The 22,173-nt window shown below is 34.7% G+C and overlaps 1 protein-coding gene across 2 annotated transcripts in view; it reads left to right on the top strand.

Moving 5' to 3' along the window:
• The first annotated feature begins 262 nt into the window (after window positions 1–262).
• The window catches only part of LOC115209420 (amphoterin-induced protein 2), a 124,115-nt gene continuing 102,204 nt past the window's right edge, over window positions 263–22,173 (top strand). For both annotated transcript variants that reach the window (XM_029777834.2, XM_029777833.2), the window contains exon 1: window positions 263–432. The gene's annotated coding sequence lies outside the window, so the exon portion shown is untranslated. The remainder of the gene's footprint in view (window positions 433–22,173) is intronic.

Below are 22,173 nucleotides of genomic sequence, written 5' to 3'. Positions count from 1 at the left end.
AAAAACACAAACATACACACGCAAACATATATACACACTCACAAGGGAAGGGTGGGAGAAAGACGATGAATATCTAAGACAATGCCCCTAACATCTTTGATGTCACCAAGTTAAACAAACATAAAGTATGGTGGTGGGTGAATAATAAAACCTTACAGATGAAAACTACTGTTGAAGTGATATTGATGGTGTTATTGGTTCAGCGCTGATTGATTTTTCTGTCTCTATGACGTTCCGTACAAAATGTTAGAGCTTGTCACGTGACATCGCAGGGAGTTGGCTTTCAGTTTGTAACGAGTAGCACTTGTGCTATCTCGCAAAGGCTAGCAGATGACTGCTACGCCGCTAAATGGTTGCTGCTAGCTCGCTACAATTACACTGGAGTATTTTCAATAGAAGCCATCAGTCTGTGGACCACTATTCAATAATGCAGTAAGTGGAAATATTTATTTAAAAAAAAAAATGCACGTGCGCGCTCGCACACACAGACACAGCACGCACTTAGAGTCGGTGAGCGCGGCTTTGAATGTATTTTTATGATGTGGAAAGTAGGGAGGCTGCTAAAACTGTTTTGAGAATCTGTAGTTGGCCCCGAGAAATCCTAGTTGCAGTGTTTGTGTAGGAAAGGCTTTTAACATTAGCTATGAATGTTAGGAGTGAGCTCGACGTAAACTGATGGTGTTTTCCCTGCTGGTCACTACAACTGACCACCACTACCTTCTATCACAGTGGATTACTCTCATATATCATCCCTTGTCATTTTCGATTTTATCCTCACCGGAATTCTTCTTTGTCATGATGATATTTTTCTTTGATGTTGTTGTTGTTGCTTAGACACAACGCGAAACTACAAAGGCATTCAAGCCATGACAATTCCATCTATTTTCAGGAATAACTTCACTCGCTCTACATTGTCCAGTGTGTCCTTTTTAAAGACATTAATGTGGGGTTTGAGAAAAATTTGGTTGTTGTTTCTAGCAGACTGAAAAACCGCGTAGAGGTTCTGTCGTTGACTCGTGATCTGCTTGTTAGTTCCCTGCTAGAAATAGTCTATGACATACAAGCACGAACCCCTCAAATATGGAGCCTTTCCTTGCTAATTCTTATTTTTACTCTGTCACATGTAAACACAGATCCCTCAAACATGGAGCCTTGATAAACCCTCAACCATAAAACCTTTGTTCGTTAAATATCCGCTTTTCTCTGCAATTCAAACACCGACATCCTTAGCCATGATACCTTTCTAATTAATTCTCTTTTTTACACAAACACTTAACATTATTCAAATAAAAGTTGTGTGTTTTTGTTGTTGTCTTTGAGAAAAACGAAGAATTAAAGTTACTTTCAAGCAATGCACACGCATGCAGAGGAATCGGTACAGCAGTGCATTCTATGCACACACATGCACGCCTACACATTGACATCTGCTTTATCTCCACGAATTTCTCTTTGTTTGTTGTAAAACGGGATTTTTTCTTTCTCTTCCGTTATTTTGACTTGACAATCATTACATGGAATGCAATATCACATCTCCGATCTTAATAAAGGCAAAAACAAATCGTGCTTCATTCGAACTGTGAATGTAGTTGCACGTTTGTAACGTGGGTTTACATAGCAACACAATCTTATGGACGTGTTGTTATGGAACGTGTACGGTTAGTTGCATTCGCGCGCACTTTATTGTTCATCGAGCACCAACATTAACATGCTCGCAAACACTGTCAGTATGTGTGTGTGTGTGTGTGTGTGTGTGTGTGTGTGTGTGTGTGTGCATGTGTGTGTATGTGTGTCTATGTGTGTCTATGTCTGTGTGTGCGTGCGTGTCTGTGTGTGTGTTGTTGTGTGTGTGTTCTTAAATATTATTCTTAAACAAGAATATTATTCATAATGACTTCGAAGTTTCAGTCGGCTAAGCTATCGTTAGACTGCATACAATGGCTTTGCTGACCGTAACTTCGAAGTCACTGTCAAAAATATTCATGTTTAGGAATAATAAATTTGTTCTCTACAAGAGTAACCCACCAGATTAATGTAAAATTGTTTTTATTATCACTCAACATAAAAACAAGCATTAACATGTATGCATGCATGCATGTATGTATCTATGTATATATGTATGTCTGTATGTATGCATGCATGTATGTATGCATGCATGCATGTATGTATCTATGTATATATGTATGTCTGTATGTATGCATGCATGTATGTATGCATGCATGTATGTATGCATGCATGCATGTATGTATCAATGTATATATATATATATATATATATATATATATGTCTGTATGTATGTATGCATGCATGTATGCATGTATGTATGTATGTATGTATGTATGCATGTATGTATGTATTATGTATGTATTATGTATGTAAGTATGTAAGCACGCACGAACGTATGGATGGATGGATGGATGGATGGATGGATGGATGGATGGATGGATGGACGGATGGAAGAGGGAGAAAGAAAAAAATCAATTTGCCTAACAAACGGGTGGAACCTATAATTGTTGAAGTAGTTTCCCCGTATATTAACTGATCTAATATTTCAGCCTTCCCTCTTCTGTCTTCACAACAATTTCTTGTGTTAATTCTATTAATTCCAGCCCCTTATTATTATACTCTTGTTGTTCCTATTATTGTCATCATCGTCGATCTCAGCATCATCATCATTATCATCATCTTTCAATTTGTTTCTATTTCTTGCCGAATGTCGAAACTCACTGTATCTTGTTATTGTTGTTATTATCATCATCATCATCATCATCATCATCATTATCATCATTATTTTTATTATTATTATTATTGTTATTATCATTATTATTATTATTATTATTATTATTATTATTATTATTATTATTATTATTATTATTATTATTATTATTATTATCATAGACAAAGCGCTACAACTTTAATAGTTCGGTTTTTGTTTTTTTTTTGTTCTGTTGTTTTTTCTCGGAATTGTTGATTAACATTCTGTGAGAGTATAACTCTCATTTATTTTCTGATCAGCTCATTACTTCAAATACATGCGTGTGTGTGAGAGAGAGAGAGAGAGAGAGAGAGAGAGAGAGAGAGAGAGAGAAAGAGAAGAGAGAGAGAGAGAAGGTGTGGTGACTTCCTGATCAACTTCAGTGTAGAAACGAAAGCAAAGGTTCAGTGGAATTGTTAGGAATTCCAGAATTTGCCATGAAAACGCCGCCTGTAAATAAGCTACAATGGTTTACTAGTATCTCCCTTAACAATGCGTGTCGTTTAATGTTTATTGATAACGCTGTCATAATATAGAACTAATATTAAACCAAACTCTGACAGTTCTTCTCTACAAACCCAGTGGAAGTGAAAAGACAATGAAACTAAAACCATTAAATTTCACGATGTTGTATGTAGCGTCCTAAACTTTATTAAAACAATATATATTTTTACTGCTGTCAATATCTTTCCTCGGTGTTGGCCACAACACCAAACTTTATCAATATCTTTACTATATTCCACTGTACTGAAAGCTTTCTCTCGTTTCCAACAGAGATTTCCTTTGCCTACACTTCCAATCGAAATTCTAGTTTTACATAACAATTCCATTTGCTGTTGTTTAGGAGAGGTCAATATAGAGACATTATATTTTCTAAGTTCTCATATTAATTCGTGTGTTTCTTGTCTGTTCAGTCGCTGTTAATCAATAAATTGTTACGTTTGACTAATATGTGTCAACGTGAATTAAACCATAATTTCGAAGGATTACCGAGTCATTTGCAATTTTGCGGTGGAAGTCTACTGTGGTCAACAACACCATTTATGGCACCGTTTTCTATAATGACATCCCTTGTTCTTCATCTGATATCCATCTTAGTAAAATCATCTTATCTTCTTTTCTGCCCAATACTCAAGAACAAAAAATAAAAATGAGCTTAAGCAAATAATCCTTTTTGCTTTTCTATCTTTCGCAATATTCTGAGGTTTTCTTCAGAGATTATTTGCTTTCAAACGTCGATTTTCCAGATTAGTTTTTAATCTTTTCTGACTACTCTGCCCCTGTGTAGCAGAACTGGTTGCTTAAGCTTTGAATATCATCAAAACGTACATTTGTTTTATTTTTTGTAATAGAATCAATGAAATGTTCCACAAGTAATCGCAGACACTGTCACCACGTGGACACATATCCAAATATTCTTTACAGCAAATCATCGGAAGTTGTACGATTCGAATCAAGAAGTTATTGTCACAACTCACAACTCGCTTCTAAAATCTCGACTTTTAACATTGAATCAAAAGCTTTTTCTTTTTCTTTATATCTTTTCTCTGTTTCAATCCAAATTAATAAATCAATTAGATGCAAGTTATTTTTGGAAATTTGGTGAAGACAGTTCTTCCAAATGAGCACTTAAAGAGACTTTGAGGACGACCAGATATCTAAGTGATGACTGGTTTCAGTTGTCGTGATGGTGACAGGGGACGCTGTTTACTGTGTTGCTAAAAGGTTATGTCTTCCTGGCTTCGGTCAGGCTATACTTTACAGGAATTACCGATCTTTTGCCTCATTTTAAGGTGCCATATAGATATCCTTAAACTTTGTTGTAGAGCTAATGATTCGTGTACTCGGTTACGGATTCGCTATAAACAGGAATGACTGCCTTTGTAATCAAAGAATTTAGTCCTGAGAAATAGAAATTTACTTCTGTTGTTTTTACATCTCCAGGAAATATAAACCATTTTTTAGCTTAAATTTTATTTTTGGACACATCGTGTTAAGAATCTTAGAAGCAATCAGACGCAAAGAAAATCGTCCAACAAAATTGGTAATTGATATTTCACAAAGAAAGTAGCGACTTAATTTCTACCAAAATAATTCCATTAACAATATTCTTCAATCGTAACAGTCGTTAATACTGGCTCCATGGGATTTCCAAATGCTGCAAGACTTTGACTACCATTATATTCTATAGTCTCTCCCACATTACATTGCGTGTGTGTGTGTGTGTGTGTGCGTGTGTGCGTGTGTGTGCGTGCGTGCGTATGTGTGTGTGTGTGCTGACATTTACAACAGTTGTCAAATAAGACGTGAAAATGATTATCAGAGTAATAAGCTCAGAGCCAATGGACTAAATGTACTTCAGTTTCTGATGAAGTCAATGATTTATTGGTTTCAGTATCGATTCCAAGGTGAAAACTTATTATTGATCATTTAATGAGATCATCATAAATTTCATTAAAACTTGTTAATTATGCAAGTGATGCCTCAACAACTGTCACCCTTTAATTATTGAATAGGTCTTTCTAATCAGCTGTTTCTAAAAAAATACAACCTTTTTTTCTCTTTTGAACAATATTTAGAATGTTTTACACATCCTATCCACACATTGTGTTACAATAATCTCCCAACAACCCTGCCTATTTTCAACTTCAATATAATCGCAAGAGTTGTTACAACACTTTATAAATTCACATGTCTCATTACTGCTTCACAGTTTGGAAGCTATTCTAGTGTTGGCTTCCTAATGCCTTCATGCCAACAGGTCATACTGCAAAACTTCCGAATACCAGTTCCTGAGAATATAGATAACGTTTTCATTTTATTTTGGTTGGGGTTTTGGTTTTTCAGTTTGTCTTTCTCCAGAATATTATTTATCGCATTTCAGATGGAATTATTGTCATAAAGTTTAAAAGTCAATTAGGATTAAAACCATTTCAACGATTAATGACGATATTGGATATGGAGGTTAGTTTGTGATGTAGATACATTTAGACCAAAAGACAGCTGAGTAAAAAGGAGAAGTGTATGTATGTTTGATGTGGCTTGGTAGATCGTTGTCAGGTCATGGGTCCCAAAGATCAAGCGATAAAAATTAAATGAAATTAGAGAAATAGTTGCAAACACTGAGTGGAGTAGAAACGATGGATAAATGTATGAGATGTCCGATGACTATCGTAATCATCATCGTCGTCGTCGTCGTCGTCATCATCATCATCATCATCATCATATCATCATCATCATCATCATCGTTGTTATCTTTATCCTCTGGCACTCGATTAAATCTTAATTCCTGATTTTTCTTTCCTTGAAAGCAGGTAATAGCAAATTCCCAAAAGTTTTAAGCAAGAGTCTTCTCCTGCGTCTCAGAGAGGCAAGACTTTTCATAGAATACGAGATGTACCCAACAAAGCTGTTTTCTGGATCACTTCAGGCCTGATTGTAATTCCAATATTCTCCATGATCTTTCCGAACCCCTTAGAGGCCACTCCTAATGTTTCGGTTACTACCGATATCACAATCATTTTCTTCGTACCCCAAAGCCTTCCTATCACACCCCTCATTTGCTGGCATTTCTCCATCTTTTCTTGATCTTTATCTTTTAACTTCGAATCACCTGGTATCACAACATCCATGATCTGAACCTCTTCCCCTCATCTTTATCGATGAACACAGTCTCTGGTCGTCTCGGCTCTTTCATCTGGTCACATTGTATATTAAGATCCCGAGCGATTTTATAATGTTCATTTTCCAATACCCTCTTTGGCTGCTGCTCCTACTATGGCTCGGCTCTCTCAAAGTTTGCTTTATCACACAGTCGCCAGTCTTATTTTAAGGTATTCTTTCTCTAATCTTTTGTTTATCGACAATTACCACCACCATCATCATTATCATCATCATCGTCATTTTACAACCTTCTATATTGACAAGCATTGACAATTATTTAAACTCGTATTTTGTCCCATTGTTATTGTTACACTTTCTCTCTCTCTCTCTCTCTCTCTCTCTCTCTCTCTCTCTCTCTCTCTCTCCCTCTCTTGCTTCATTCCTCTCTCTAGCTTCTCTCCAAATCTTATAAATAATTCTGCTTGTCATTGTGTTACTTAGCCCGTTGGTAACGCTTTAACATGATTAGATAAAAAGAAGGAGAAATATAAAGAGGGGAGAGAAAAAGTTGGATGGAGAAAAAGAGGAAGAGAGACGCGTCCATGACGTGAGGTAGAGGGAATGTAGTTGTAACACTTTCACATGATTAGTTCGGGAAACAGAGGAGAAAGAAAAAGAAGAGAGAAAAAGAGGATATGGTGCACAGGAGGGAGAGAGGGGATTTTTTGGATAAGGTTTTCAGAAATAACCTAATAGGTTTACCATTAATTCCGTGAAATATTCACGGGTCCCGCTGGTCTTCGTTTATATGCCTTTTATTAACCGATTATTTTTCATTCTCTTTTCGAACCAAAACTACTGAACTTTTCTTTTCAAATCTTTCGTCTCTACCATTGTCCAATTTAACTCTTCCTATTTCTTAATACCTGGTGCCACAATGCTTGTACACTGGTTATACTAAAATGCATGGCTTTAGAGAGTATCTATAGAATCTATATATTGTTTTAGAGGCCGTTTTATAAAGATTAGCTCTTTTCACTGCAATATTCATTTTTTTACAAAAGTTCTACGTTAATTATTCTTTGGTTTATTTTGGTTTAGTTTCTTAACTCGATTGTCTTAAAACATTTCCTGAAATATTAGTCTATACCTTAAGAGATTGTAATCAAACTGAAGGATGTTGAAATACCTGTCTACAGATCGATTTTTCAATTATCGGCTTCTTCTGTCGATGCTCCTTTACTTCAATCCTATAACATGAACGATCTGTCAACATTGCTTGTCCAAGCACACGCACGCACACACACATACACACACACACACACACACACACACTTCTACCCCTCCACCTTTTACCGCCAGTTCAAGCACATATTCCATTGATTGATTCTTCAACGTTAACTTTTTAGAAAAGCTCTTTCCAACAGGTTGTCGATAATGTTTATGAAATGAAAAATGTTTAACAAGATTAAATGGTATTTTCTTTTTATTAAAACAACATCTATTGTGTCAGTAAAATCAACTTATAAATTTAATGCACGATTCAAGTGGAAGAAATTCTGAAGAATTTTTAATAAAGAAATGTGACAATTTCGTAGAACTGTTGTCGTCAATAACATAGAGAGATATAGAAATGAGTTTATTTTTTTTTTGTATGTGAGAATAAAATGATTTATGCATAATGTATTTATATGGGATGTGTATTTGTATGTATGAGTGTGTGTGTGTGTGTGTGTTTGTACGTACGTGTATTATAATGTCATATGGGGTTTTATAAGTATTTTGTTTGAAGCTTAATATACATGCTTACCTTTTACAGAAAGTGCGTGTGTGTGTGTGTGTGAGTGTATTTCTGTGTGTGTGTGTGAGTGTATTTCTCTGTGTGTGTGTGTGTGTGTGTATATATATATATATATATGTGTGTGTGTGTGTGTGTGTGCAGAATAAATTCACAGAATATTGAAGAAAAACACAAACAATGGAGGATTGTTCAGTCTTTGATTCGTTCACACGCATTTCGGATGGCGTGGCGTTTCAAAATTCTGTGATGCAGAAATCATGCATATTAACCGGTCCCATATTTGATCGACTAAGATTCTTAAGGAAAGCACGGTATTAAATTTCCCTGTCTTTATAGAAACTTAGTCAATCAAATATGGGATTGGTTAATATGCATGATTTCTGCATGAGAGAATTTTGAAATGCCATTCTATCCGAAACGCATGTAAGCGAATTAAATAATGTATAATTCTCCATTCTTTTGCGATTTTCTTCTATACTCTGTGACTTTATACTGAATCTATTCACAGTTTGAACTTTGGATTTACAAGCTGGACAGGAAGCGGAAAGTAATTTTACAGCCAATGTGGATTACATATAGCTTCCATTGGGATAGTTTAGATCCTCAAGTTTGTTCCTACAGACTGTTTATAAAGTATTCACCACGATTTTTTAAATCCATTTTTTCTTATATACACGCGTGTATGTATGTATGTATGATGTATGTATGTATGTATGTATGCGTGAATGTATGTAGGTATGTATGTATGTAGGTAGGTTGTTATGTAAGTAGGTAAGTAAGTAGGTAGGTAGGTAGGTAGGTAGGTAGGTATGTAGGTAGGTAAGTAAGTAGGTAGGTAGGTAGGTAGGTAAGTATGTAGGTAGGTAGGTAGGTAGGTAGGTAGGTAGGTAGGTAGGCAGGCAGGTAGGTAGGTAGGTAGGTAGGTAGGTAGGTAGGTAGGTAGGTAGGTAGGTAGGTAGGTAGGTAGGTTGATAGGTAGGTAAGTAAGTAAGTAAGTAGGTAGGTAGGTAGGTAGGTCAGTCGGTTGGACGGTCGGTCGGTCGGTAGGTATGTATGTATGTATTATGTAGGTAGGTAGGTAGGTAGGTAGGTAGGTTGGTTGGTAGGTAGGTAGGTATGCATGTATGTAAATATGTAAGTATTGTTGGTAGCTTCTCGAGGCCGAGGAGGGCGATTCCGTAATTTCTTGCTGAACAACCTGTATCGATGATTTGCTTCTAGTTACCAAATGTTCGTGTTGGACACATCTATTCCTGGATCGAGCGGTGCGTTAAGTTCTTCAGCAAAATATTTTGCTTACATTGCTTTGGGATCATAGGGAGAGAGGGGGGAGATTGCCTGTTTTAATAAGCGTTAATGTATTTTGTATAAAATGAATGTTTTGTGTCACAGATCTAACATCAAATGAACGCGACCTAACCAGCGAGATTATTGTTGATATTGCATAACTTCCGGTTTGAGAAGTTGATCTAAAATGTTAAATAATGATAACGAATGGGATGTTGTGAAATTGAGACTTTTCTTTATAGTTTTGAGCAGCGACAATTTCGAACATATTTGAACACACACATACACATAAATACTCACAGATGCACATACACTTCAACACACATATATACAGCACTGTCCCCCATGTATATACACTCTCCATTGATAGCCCCGTTCATCTCTTCCTGCTCTACCTTCCCCTATTATTACGTTGTCTCACATGTTTACAGTAGACATTAATACCTGACAAACGTCAATGTTTGATCCTTTACATGTTCGACACATTCACACAAACCGAAATATCTAAATAAAGAATCATTCACGAAATCTCCAAATCTTTGTTCCAACTGAACTTCTTGAAGGAGAAGTAGTACCCTTGGCTTAGAATTTCAGTGATCGATAGGAGACGTTCAATGAAATGGGCATCTTCTGCTGGAGGGAATTATCCCGAAGCCAAGGGTTTGCCACCATACCTTGCACTAGACGACCCACGTAGCGGTACTTAAAAGGGATATCTCATACCTGATTTATTCCGAAGATAATGATATCTCGTAAAAGAGATGAGGATAAAATTTATTGAATCAACTCGTGAATATATTTGGTACTTAATTTGTTGTGGTGCTTATCATTGTTGTGATGATTACCATGTGATTCTAGTTGAAGCCATTCTGCCAAATTCCCGAGGCTGCCCCGTGAGTCCAAAATACTTCCATCAGTAGAAGTAGTATCCACTGGAAGAGATGTGGGGCCTTAGGATGAATGACATTGTAATCTGGACATAAGATGCTGATATCGGTATCTGTTCAACTGTGATTGTCGTTCAGTAGGGACCAAAACAGAAAGAGGGTACCACTGTGCAAGTGAGCATCTTTTCCTTTAGTTGATAATTTTCTTTTTTATTGATAATGAGTTGGTATGGTGGTGGGTAGCTTCCTTGGTGTATTTCAAGATGGTAACAACTTTTCAACCCCCATACCAAAGTTACGTCCTCAACAGCCAAACAGTAATGATTTTTTTCTTTCTTTTCTTGCAAATTTTTAACTTTGCTAAGCCAACCAATTTCTAAGTTGTGCGAGTTTTTGCTAAAATTAATGAGCAGAGAGTCTTAATTTTTCCTCTATTTTTAGGACTTGAAGATAATGGGTGATGTGCGTGACGCTGTAGAATTGATTTACGAATTGTAAAACCTAATATTAAAACTGCGGTTGTGCTTTCAATAGTTTTGTTTCATAAGGTACTTTGTCTCCAACCGTCGTTTTGTAGACACCTTTCAACTGGTATTTCCTATGTCTGATACAAAAAGCTTCGAAACTGAGCATACATAATCGACTTTATTTATTATTTTGGGGCCAGAGCAGAGCCTCTGTAAGGTTGTTACAAAGGAGGATTTCCCCTGTAATTCCAGCCAATGATTTTAAAATGATGTACACCACCTCTCAGTTTTTTACAACGTGCTGAATGCGACTTCGAGTATATTGAATTGTTGTTTCAGAGATAATGTTTGACCAGAAACTTGGGCTTGTAGGTGATGATGATGGGCAGTAACAGTCAATTGAAATCTTGCACCTCTTAAAACAAAGGCAAATCTGTTCGGGAACGAATTCGTTCAATATATTCGTGACCAATTTTGAGTCAAGACTTGAGCCAAAAGTAGTGAAACTGTCAAGAAAGCTGATGAGTTTGAGCTCCGCACTGTGGAGAGTCAATGATTAAGGAGCCACACAGAGTTTCGCTAAAGAGAAAAAACTACTTTCCTAGAAATTCCAAATCAGAACATTCTTCTTGTAATCAAATTCTCTCAGAACTTTTTTGCTAGTCAGGTCAGCCGTCTTGTAATAACCTTTAGAAGAAAACTGCTTATGGAATCTTCCAACAAAATACTATGTTTGGACCATGTTAAAGACCTTAATACTAGAAAAACTGTGGTTAAAATTTTCAGCAATTGATTTTGAAGGTGAGGAGATATTGTCACCTGAACTTATGCTACTTGAGCTGAGGAAAAAAAGAGCACTGATTATAAGTGGAAAGAATTCTTCAAAGATATTTGCATCATATTTTGTTATTTGTAGTCGATATCGAACTCAAAATGTATATAGAAAACAGTGAATGTACAAGTAGTATCTCTATCTCTCTCACTCTCTCTCACTCTCTCTCACTCTCTCTCTCTCATTCTCCCTCTCTCTCTCATTCTCCTCTCTCTCTCTCTCTCTCTCTCTCTCTCTCTCTCTCTCTCTCTCTCTCTCTCTCAATATATGTTACGATTTCATTTCATCGTTCAATATTTCGCCATTTTACATGGCGATAAGTTTAATTCACTTCATGCACTTTGTTCCTTCTTGCTTCGTCACCAACACCGCCACCATCACCAGGGTTAATCAGGGTTCACAATATGTGGTGTGGAGGAGGGATTTCTGCAGCTGCAACCGCTACGTCACAAAACCAAAGATACACGCTAGATATGAACGATTCAAGATCATATCTAGATTGCAGATACATGTCATGCAGATAGATAGATGGGTAGATAGAGATAGATAGATAGATAGATAGATAGATAGATAGATAGATAGATAGATAGATAGATAGATAGATAGATAGATATAGATAGATAGAAAGATAGATAGATAGATAGATAAAAGATAGATAGATAGAAGGATAGATAGATAGATAGATAGATAGATAGATAGATAGATAGATAGATAGATAGATAGATAGATAGATAGATAGATAGAAGGATAGATAGATAGATAGAAGGATAGATAGATAGATAGAAGGATAGATAGATAGATAGATAGATAGATAGATAGATAGATAGATAGATAGTAGATAGATAGATAGATAGATAGATAGATAGATAGATAGATTATTAGACAAATAGATGTGATCGGATGTGATCGACTAAACATGGTATATGACTAAAAACGCTCTAGATGTGAACATCCCGTTTTATTTCTATTGATTATTTGTTTCTTTGCTTGCGTTTTTACATTAAAAATTATATTGTTTAATGTATTTTCTTTCGTAAAGGCGATGAACTCGGATTTGTGGAAGATTTTACTGCTATTTCTAGCAGATCTATTGAATGCCTAGCGGGTTTTCTTTGGGATTGAACATTGTAAGACTATTTTTACCGGTGGTCTTAGCCACTGTTTTCCTGCGAAACATATTTAAAATACAATACTTTAACAATATTTTCACAATATTCTTCAAATAAAAACAGAGGACTGCAACCAATTGCTGGCCGACCCTAAACACTAATTCGTTTTAATCCGTTCAAAATCAATTCTTTAGAATAAAACACTAGTTAATCAGTGTTTTCCTGAATCTCTTCTACATGAGGAAATTAATATGTTCGTTTTTAACAATAGAGGAGATTCTGTCAGTTTAAACAATATTTCATTCTTTTTCAACTGATGAATGCAACTGTTGTTGGTTGTGAACGACACTTATTCATAGATTTCGACTTAAAACCATGTTTGTGTTGTGTGTTTCCATTGTATTCGCCCATAACACTGGGATAGAATGGTTATTGACAACAACAACTAGACAATTCCTGCAGAGGAGAGAAAACATTGTTAGCTAAATCAATAAATATATGAAATGATATGCTGACCAGAATAAATCCGACTAAATGTTCAATTTATTATTACAAACTGCAAACGGATATATGTTTTCCTTCTAATTTTGTTTTGTTCTGAACGAATTGTGTACAAGATAAACAGAGTGAAATATCTTGCAGCAACAGATTACCCAAATTGGGATGATTTATAATGACATTTCCAAAGAAGAGAGATATCGGATGATATCTATGTAAAGTTTGAGAGAAAAAAACCGGAGCTTGTTATATGACGTCAAATATAATGTGTTTCAGCGATTAGATCACTGTTCCATCTTTTGACATAGTTGCCTCAGCATTAATCTAAGAGAACAGTGACTAAATTGTGATGGTTTCCCTCTCCTCTTTCATTCTTAGAGCTCTATACACAGTTTTTAAAATGGCACCAAGATCTTAACTTGTCCATTAGTCGAAGCCGTTTCATAAAATAGTCTTTCATAAATCAATGTTTCTCTATAGATTTTGTATTTATTTTTCATCAGAAATCCTATCCTATCACACTCGTATAGAATTGGTACATCACAAGAATTTGGTACTCATTGGAATTTGATTCTAATGAAAGCGGTTTTAAACTCTATGTAGTCTTGCTTTTAAAATAAGATCAATTAGATGTAAATAAATCTTTAAATTCTTAGCAATGACATAATTTTCGGAACAACTAAACGAACTGTGCTTCAAACACTAAGTTTTAGAGAAAAAAAAATCGTGCTCCCTGACATTCGTGTCTCCTGATTGGGTTAGTTCCATTCTACCATTGAAAGTTAAATCTGTACCGGCTCCACCAGTCTGAGACAAGAAACGATCTGTCGACCTTCCAAATCCATCTCAATCCTCATCTAACTGGTGCTTAAATCGTCTATCAGCATTACTAATAGCTCTCTCTCTCTCTCTTCCTGTTTCTTTCCTCTCTCTCTTTCTCCTCTCCCACACTTGTCACTATTTTCCCTCTTCTATATTTGCCTCTCCTTTCTATCCCCCTCTCACCCATTCTAATCTCTCACTCTATCTCCCTGTTTTCTCTTCCATCGGTGTATATGTGTGTGTATCGACTTATATATCTGTGTGTGTGTGTGCAATGACACCATGGTGATCGCAGTAGAGATAACCATTTTGATGACGTCACACAATCAATGCTTCGTCTCCCATTAATCTGAGGTCCAGTTGCTCCTATTTGATAAATCAATACTTTCAGACCCTGCTCTGTACATAGAGATCCAAATGTTAAAATAGTTCTATTTGCGATAACATTATTAAATATGTTTGCCGTCTTAATATCAAACAAAATAGTCAAACATCAATAAGAAGAAGTTTTGAACAGTTCCATTCCTCCCCCATAATAGGGGTTATTTCACTGAAGCAGCTCTTGACCCCAGTAATACAGTAAGAAAACGCTATTTCATTATCTGACCTATCAAATAGATAAATAGATTGTGTACTTCAGTGCAATTGGAATGCTTTACGTTGTACGATAGTTAGAGCAGAAATTAAATTTATTTGTTTGTAGATATATATATATAACGCTTTGAAGATTTCAATATTTTAGCTATAATCAAATTAATAATACAGGAAAGCTATGAAATGGTTGCAGTTATATTGCATAAGTAACCTCTTCAAATATAGTTCTTTTCTTTGTATTCGCGGCAAAACATACAATCAATAGGATTCCTACAAGCAAAAACCACCACCACACTTCAATAATATTTTATCAGTCACGTGATGATGATTTCCATCATGCTTAACAACCAATTAACATTAGGTTCGTCTCGATCAGTAATTATCACAAGTAACTATTAAAGGTTCAAGCGATGCCCAGAAAAATGAGAAGTGAGTTGGGGGTAAATATAGAACTAGCTTTAACCTTTCAGTTAACACTCCTCTTTGACTTACATCAGCACCGATTCCAGCCAATAAACAAACCTCTACACAGTCACTCAATCTGCTAGAATTAGCAGCCATGCCACCCTCAAACAACACCCTATTGTCTTAGAAAAGGATACAGAGTATAATGTAGTCCACAGTACACTATTCCAGAAGAAGGACTGTACGATCAAGGCTGGTGTGACATTTGCTCGCCATTAATTTCTCCTGATCTCTGTTGGACTCTGTTCATTACTCCATTGACCTGTCGAAGCTGACCTGGAAGTAAATACTAATAACAAATCCTTTGTCTTCATTCTTCTATTATAAGAATTCGGATCAAACCGCCTGTTACATACTCAGCGGACATTGATCTTCAGGAGACTTCCAGGTGACCATCACTTGACTTTCAAATGACATTCACATTAAGTATCAAAGTTACTGGCCGAATGCCATTACCCATTATCCTTCATTCTTAACGGTCCCCGAAAGTACTGAGAGGAATGAAAATAGTTACCTATTTTTTATTACCCACAAGGGGTTAAACATAGAGGGGACAAACAAGGACATACATAGGTATTAAGTCGATTACGTCGACCCCAGTGCGTAACTGGTACTTAATTTATCGACTCCGAAAGGATGAAAGGCAAAGTCGACCTCGGCGGAATTTGAACTCACAACGTAACGGCAGACGAAATACCGCTGAGCATTTCGCCCGGCGCGCTAACATCTCTGTCAGCGCGCCGCCTTTTGGAGGAATGAAAATAGTTACCCTTAAACCAAAAACTGCCCCAAATGTTTGCAATGGGGCGGACTCTGCTAAATCCCATGTGGACTATGTGCTGGCGTTAAACCTGGTGATGAATAAAGTCTACTTCACAACTTCTGGGATTTGGCCATAAACTGTTTCTAATTTAGGTACAAGTCCAGTAAGTTTGAGGGGCGAGGCTAGATGATTGATTGCATCGACCACAGTATATGACTGCTACTCTATTTTATCGACTTTTTTTTAAATGGTCTTTCACTGGATTTGAACTTAGAAGGCAAAAGAACCAGAAAAATGCTGCGAAGCATTGTGTTGAATTCACACCACAAGACACTTTTCAATGACCAGCACATAGAATCTACGTCTCCACATTCCATTTGTAATAACAAAATTTGAACTTCTATCGGAATTTACATACCATGGACAATAAGCATTTCTACCATTTCTACATACCACTTTCCTTGGATAATGGAACTGTAACTATAACGTCCAACATATATTTTTATTTTTATTCTCTTATTTCCCTTCATACTTCTTATTTCCATCCTTTTCCAAAATAACTCTTTATATTGAACTCTAATATTTCCTTCTATTTAACTCTCATGACGGGATATCCCTAATATCCCAGAAACAGCTGTAAGACAAATTTTCTCTTTATAAATATCCTGAAAATTCCACACAGCCTTGGCTTTGTTGTCTCATTTTATTTAACATATATATATATATAATAGAAAAATAGGATAAAATCTTTATAAGAATTTATCAAGTAGTTAGCGTGAAAAACCTCATAAGGGAAAAATCCATCAATTTTTCTATTAAATATATTTATTTATATTAAGGGCATTACTATACATAAATGCCACACGCTAGGAGGGACTCTTAAAGTCAAAACTACCAAAATAAATAAACACATTGTACCGAATACGAGGGAATGCAACTCTCGAAGCGAGCATTTTAAAAACAGAATTCAGCTGCATATCATATGATTTCATAATTAGTGCACAAAATCCACTTTTTAATCTTCAGTGCAAGCATAATTCAAGATACATTAAAAATGAACAAAAGATCAACATACCAGACGAACCTATAAAAGTTATCAAAGTTATATCATTCAAATACAGTAGTAGTTGAATAATATTCTTAATGCCGCAATTTACTCACACCTTCAGAGCTTTGTCGCTAATTCAGTTCTTAACCAAATTGAAACCTGTTAACATTTTTAAAGAGGACTGGTTTCTGGCTACATTTTAACGTAAAAAGTTGATATTTGGTCCTGTAGAAAAAGTTTACATCAAAATTTGTTGGAATGTTATAGGAGAGTAAGTAACACCTCCAGTCAAGTGAAGATCTAAATAACTTGTTTTTCTTTAATTTTAAAAGCAAAATATATTTATCTTAGCTTCAATGATAGTAGAAAGCATAAGGAGTTGCATAGTTTTGATCCCATGCAACAAAAATTTGTATCAAAATAGTTGTAAGGTAAAATATCACGAAAACATTATAGATAAGGCCAAAAATTGGATTTAAGTATAATTAACTTATTTATTTTAAAAGCAAACTATATTTTAATTAAGCTTAAATGATAGGGGTTAATTCGAATAATTTCATGGTATCAATATTGTGCAATGAAATTTTAAAATAAAATAACTTAAAGGTTTTTTCTCAAATTTGTGAGTGATAATATAGTTCTATACGTTTTTATGAATATAGTTCTATAAGGGGATTTTTAATATATGTCACCGGCATCATTGACGTATGGAAAAATTATCAACGACACAGCTAATATGCAATTAGTTTAATTACGTCATTTGTATTAATTAATGCAATTATATCATGTAAACACAGTCCCGTTATTAATAAGTATAATAGCACAGCCTGGAAAAAATATGGATTACATGGAAAAATACGAGCAAGAGAAATATTCTTAAGAATTGTATAGGAAAAGTACAGGACAAGTTATTACACTTGGAAAAGTTCAGGACAAGTGATTGCATCTGGTAAAGCACAGAACAAGAACATTTTTACTTAAAATATTGCAGCGAAGGATAAAATTTGAATATAAAAGATTATTTGATTTTAATTTACAAAGTAACATTATAGTTCAAAAGGTACCATCATTTTGTTAAAATATTGACGCACTAAAATACCTTAAAAATGAGAGCTAGAAATATCAATATAGCTATAGTTTTATGCAAAGCATAATAGTATATATGGTAGGCAAATTCATTATGACTAAAAATGTGAAGACTTAGCAATAACTTAGGCAATAACTCAAGCAAATTTTACTGTGAATTTGTTGTTATAGGTAGATTTTACTGTAATATGTAACTAATTTTTGTATTCTATCTATTGTATTAACTAATTATGTATTATTTTTTTTTAAACTTATTTTCAAATTTCTAATTATTAATTAATAATTTTAAAAAATGAATTTTAAAGTGCAACAAATATTTTGAGTTATTTTTAATTTTTAATAGAAGTAACAAGTAATAACAAATAGAGGTAATAGCTTGTAATAAAATTTTTAGTTTTAATAAAAGGTAATATTTTCTAAATCTAAATATTTTATTTGAAATTTTATCTCTAGCTGCAATATTTTAAGTAAAAATGTTCTTGCTCTATACTTTACCAAACGTAATAACTTGTCCTGTGCTTTTTCATGTTTATAATCTTAAGAATATTATTTCTCTTGCTTTCACTTTTCCTAGCAATATATATATATATATATATATATTATATATATATATATATATATATATATATATATATATATATATATATATAGGTAATTCAAATAAACAAACAATTAAAAAACAAAGATAAAAGAAAAAATGAACGTGAGGACGTGCACAAGAAATATATTAATTAGACGTTCGATGAAGGGAAAGAGTAGTTGCTAACGTTTCTAGCAGATCTCCTTGTCAGAAAGAGGAAAGTCCAAAGAGAAATAAGGAAAAATAAGGAAAATCGTCAACAGTCCACATGCGGTTACATTTCTGAAGTGACCAGAACTCATATATGTATATGCATACACACGTATATGCATACAGCTACACAAACATGTATCCATCCACTTACACATCTATAACGCACATGCACGCATACACACGCAGCTTACAAACACACACGAGAGTTGCGTGTGCTCATGTACCTAGTTCATATGATCGATATTATGGAATTACAGAAGCAGCTTTAAATATGACACGTCTATTTTATGGTCATGTTCCAAACCAGATTTTATTAAAAGTTGTTGCGTTGTTCAGAGATTCCCAAGTTTCAAGCAATAACCAATACCAATAAACTTGCCAACCCTTCTACTCTTATAAGGTAGAATATTTTTTAATAAAATCTTTGTAGTTGAAGTGTTATACAATTGATAATTAACTTCAAGGTAACCACACCTAAATCATATTGTTGTGTGTGGAAACATGTTTCCAATCTCTGAACTCCGAAATTAACTTATTTTAATTCTAATTATCCAATATTTGATTAATAAATTTCATTTCAATGTGTTTCAAAATTATACAAAGTAACTATTTTTAAATTGTTTGAAAATTAGTTGCTAAATTACATATGCGTTACTGATGCTTTTGAACTCTTCATCTTCCGAACAGGGCCTAAATATATGTAATCGACAGGTTTCATTTCCAGTGATTCAATCATTAGATTAAGCCGGACACAGAGTGTTTCAGTTCTCTTTCTAACAACTTCAATATCTATTTTCATCAATATTTCTTCCTTCCAAACACCAATGATTACAAATGTGACCAGCCTTCCTCATACAACGTCTTTAACAAACATTTTAAAATCTCTCTTGCCACAACTCTTGTCTGTTTTTCTGAACTAAAGCCATTATGTTTTAAACATAAAATATTTTCTTCCACGTATAACAATATCATTTCATTGTTCACAACATAACACTAAGGTCTTCTATGGTGGAAGGTGGGAGGGGGCACCTGACCTCCTAGACATAGTCGCTATCTCTTCTTTAATGACGCCTTGTCGTCTTCAAAAAGAAACGACACAGACTATATAGTGTTGCAAGAAGTGCTTTTGACTCTTGGTCGGCGGATCCACGATTGACCTGCAATAAAACCAACCAATTTGGTCTTTATTTGATTTAGAAATTATTTCAAGACTTCTGGTAATAATCTTCATTTAATTAACAATGTTTCTGTATATATTCCGTTTTAATTTCTTTCGTTGTTGTTTATTGTCTAATTAAGACATCCCTGTTGCTATAGATCGATGATAAAACAGCAATGTTGTTGGGTCTTGCCAAGAATATTAAATATTTCTTTAGGAAGACAGATTTTTAAATAATACGCAATATATTAGAATCAATGTGTTTTGTATTCCCATCCGATATCCTTAACACAATTTCCAACATTATTTCTAGTTCAAACAAATAAATATACGGCTTTGATATTTGCTGTTTTAACTCAGAAAATATCTTACAACATTCCATTCAGAGCGCTATGTTTAAACATTTTCAAGACTGTTTATCTATATTGCTATCATCTGAAAATTATACTAAAAATTTCTTTTATTCCAACAAAAGTTATTGTGAATCTTAGTCGTAAGAGGCAAATAAGTCGCGATGACTAATTCCAGGATTTACAAAATGGCAGGAAATGGTCCCTTGATCAGAGATTTGGAACTAATCTTTATAATGGAGTGACGTTGTCTGAATCACCCAAGAGCCAGGAAGTAAGGCTGTTCTTCAACCAGGAGACAGATTGATTCAACAATATACAACAATAGTAACCACCTTTTAGACTTGCTTCCTCACAGTTTCTGCCGTTTATCATTTTTCATTCTCGGAGCTTTGATCAACTATGGTTGAAGACACCTGTGTGGAATGGCAAGCAGTGGAACTGAACTCTAAACAACATAGTTGCAAAAACAAAAGACTTTACCATGCAGCTAGGCCCTGTGCCCACCAACTTTGAGACTGAGTAAAATAGATATTTAACAAGGGATCTACATCTATTTTATTGGGATTCTATAAGATACAAAACTGATGCTCATTGACTTCATTGAACTCGGTGGAAAGGTTTGTTTATAAATCACTCAATGAATTTGATCCTTCACTCATAGCTATTAAAACACAGCCTCAGTAACAATTTGATCGCTTTCAGTGAAATTTGAAACCAAGACAGTGAAATCACATTTAGCATAACAGTACAACCACTTACTAGTACAATCTATTCCGCCGTTTCTTTAATATAGAACTAGTAGCTAAATCACCCTCATGTCACTTCCTGTTCTAATAGGAAATGTCAATCTATATCTTATCTAATTGATTTTTATAATTAGAGCACGTTGCAAGAGGTTTTAAAATCATTTATTTCTAAATTTCGTTAAATTTATCGAAATTCTTAGTGATATCGATCTCACAGTTCCAATCAAATATTTCTGCATGATAAGGTGTCGATTACATCCGAGAGATATTGAAGATAATCGTAGATATTGGTTTGTTCAAGTAGTGTAAAACACATGTCAATCCTTCTGCTACTTGGAATACACACACTTCGGTGATAATTAAAGTTGGCAACCTGCTTTCCTGAAGTACAAGCTAGATCGCTCCACCAACTAATGTGTGTGTGTGTGTGTGTGTGTGTGTGTGTGTGTGTGCGTGCGTGTGTGTGTGTGTGTGTGTGTGTGCGTGTGTGTGTATGTGTGTGTGTGAGTGTGTGCGTGTGTATGTGTGTGTGTATTAATAAAAGATATCTTTAATAAGATTTTTTTTAGAAAGCAGATAAGGTTCAGTGAAGCACGAAAACTCGGGGTGAATAAGAAATGCTTAGAAAACGTGAAGTTGGCCTTAAAATAACGTTGTTTTTAAAGTTACTTTTATCGACTGATTAATCCCAACTCTTCATTTCTTTAATGTTTCTTTCTTAAAAAGTTGTTTCTTTTTTTTAAATAAATTTGCATCTTTTTTTAAGGAAACATTCCAAATGCTTCAAGAAATAAACTATTTTACTTTATTTTGATAATCTGAGGTGTTTTCTACCACTGATATCTTGACATGGAATAAGCGTTTGATTATAGTCACCACCCTCTGACTAGTTATTCATACTTTTGTGACCAATTTACTAACCATCGTCTTTGAACCTTTTAATATTTTCTCAAACGAAAAGCTATTTCAGACAAAATACTTTAGACGTTTGGTTTATTTGAAGGGATTACTACGACCGTCTGGAGACACAAATTCATTATTTCTTTGTGTAATCTGTCTACGTTAATCTGTAACTGGAGACCGAGTGCAGGTGGTGGTCATTTCTTCA

This window comes from Octopus sinensis, linkage group LG3 (genome assembly GCF_006345805.1).
Source record: "Octopus sinensis linkage group LG3, ASM634580v1, whole genome shotgun sequence".
Lineage (NCBI taxonomy): Eukaryota > Metazoa > Mollusca > Cephalopoda > Octopoda > Octopodidae > Octopus > Octopus sinensis.
The sequence above is the reverse complement of the archived record's forward strand: the minus strand, read 5'-3'. Positions and strand labels throughout refer to the sequence as shown.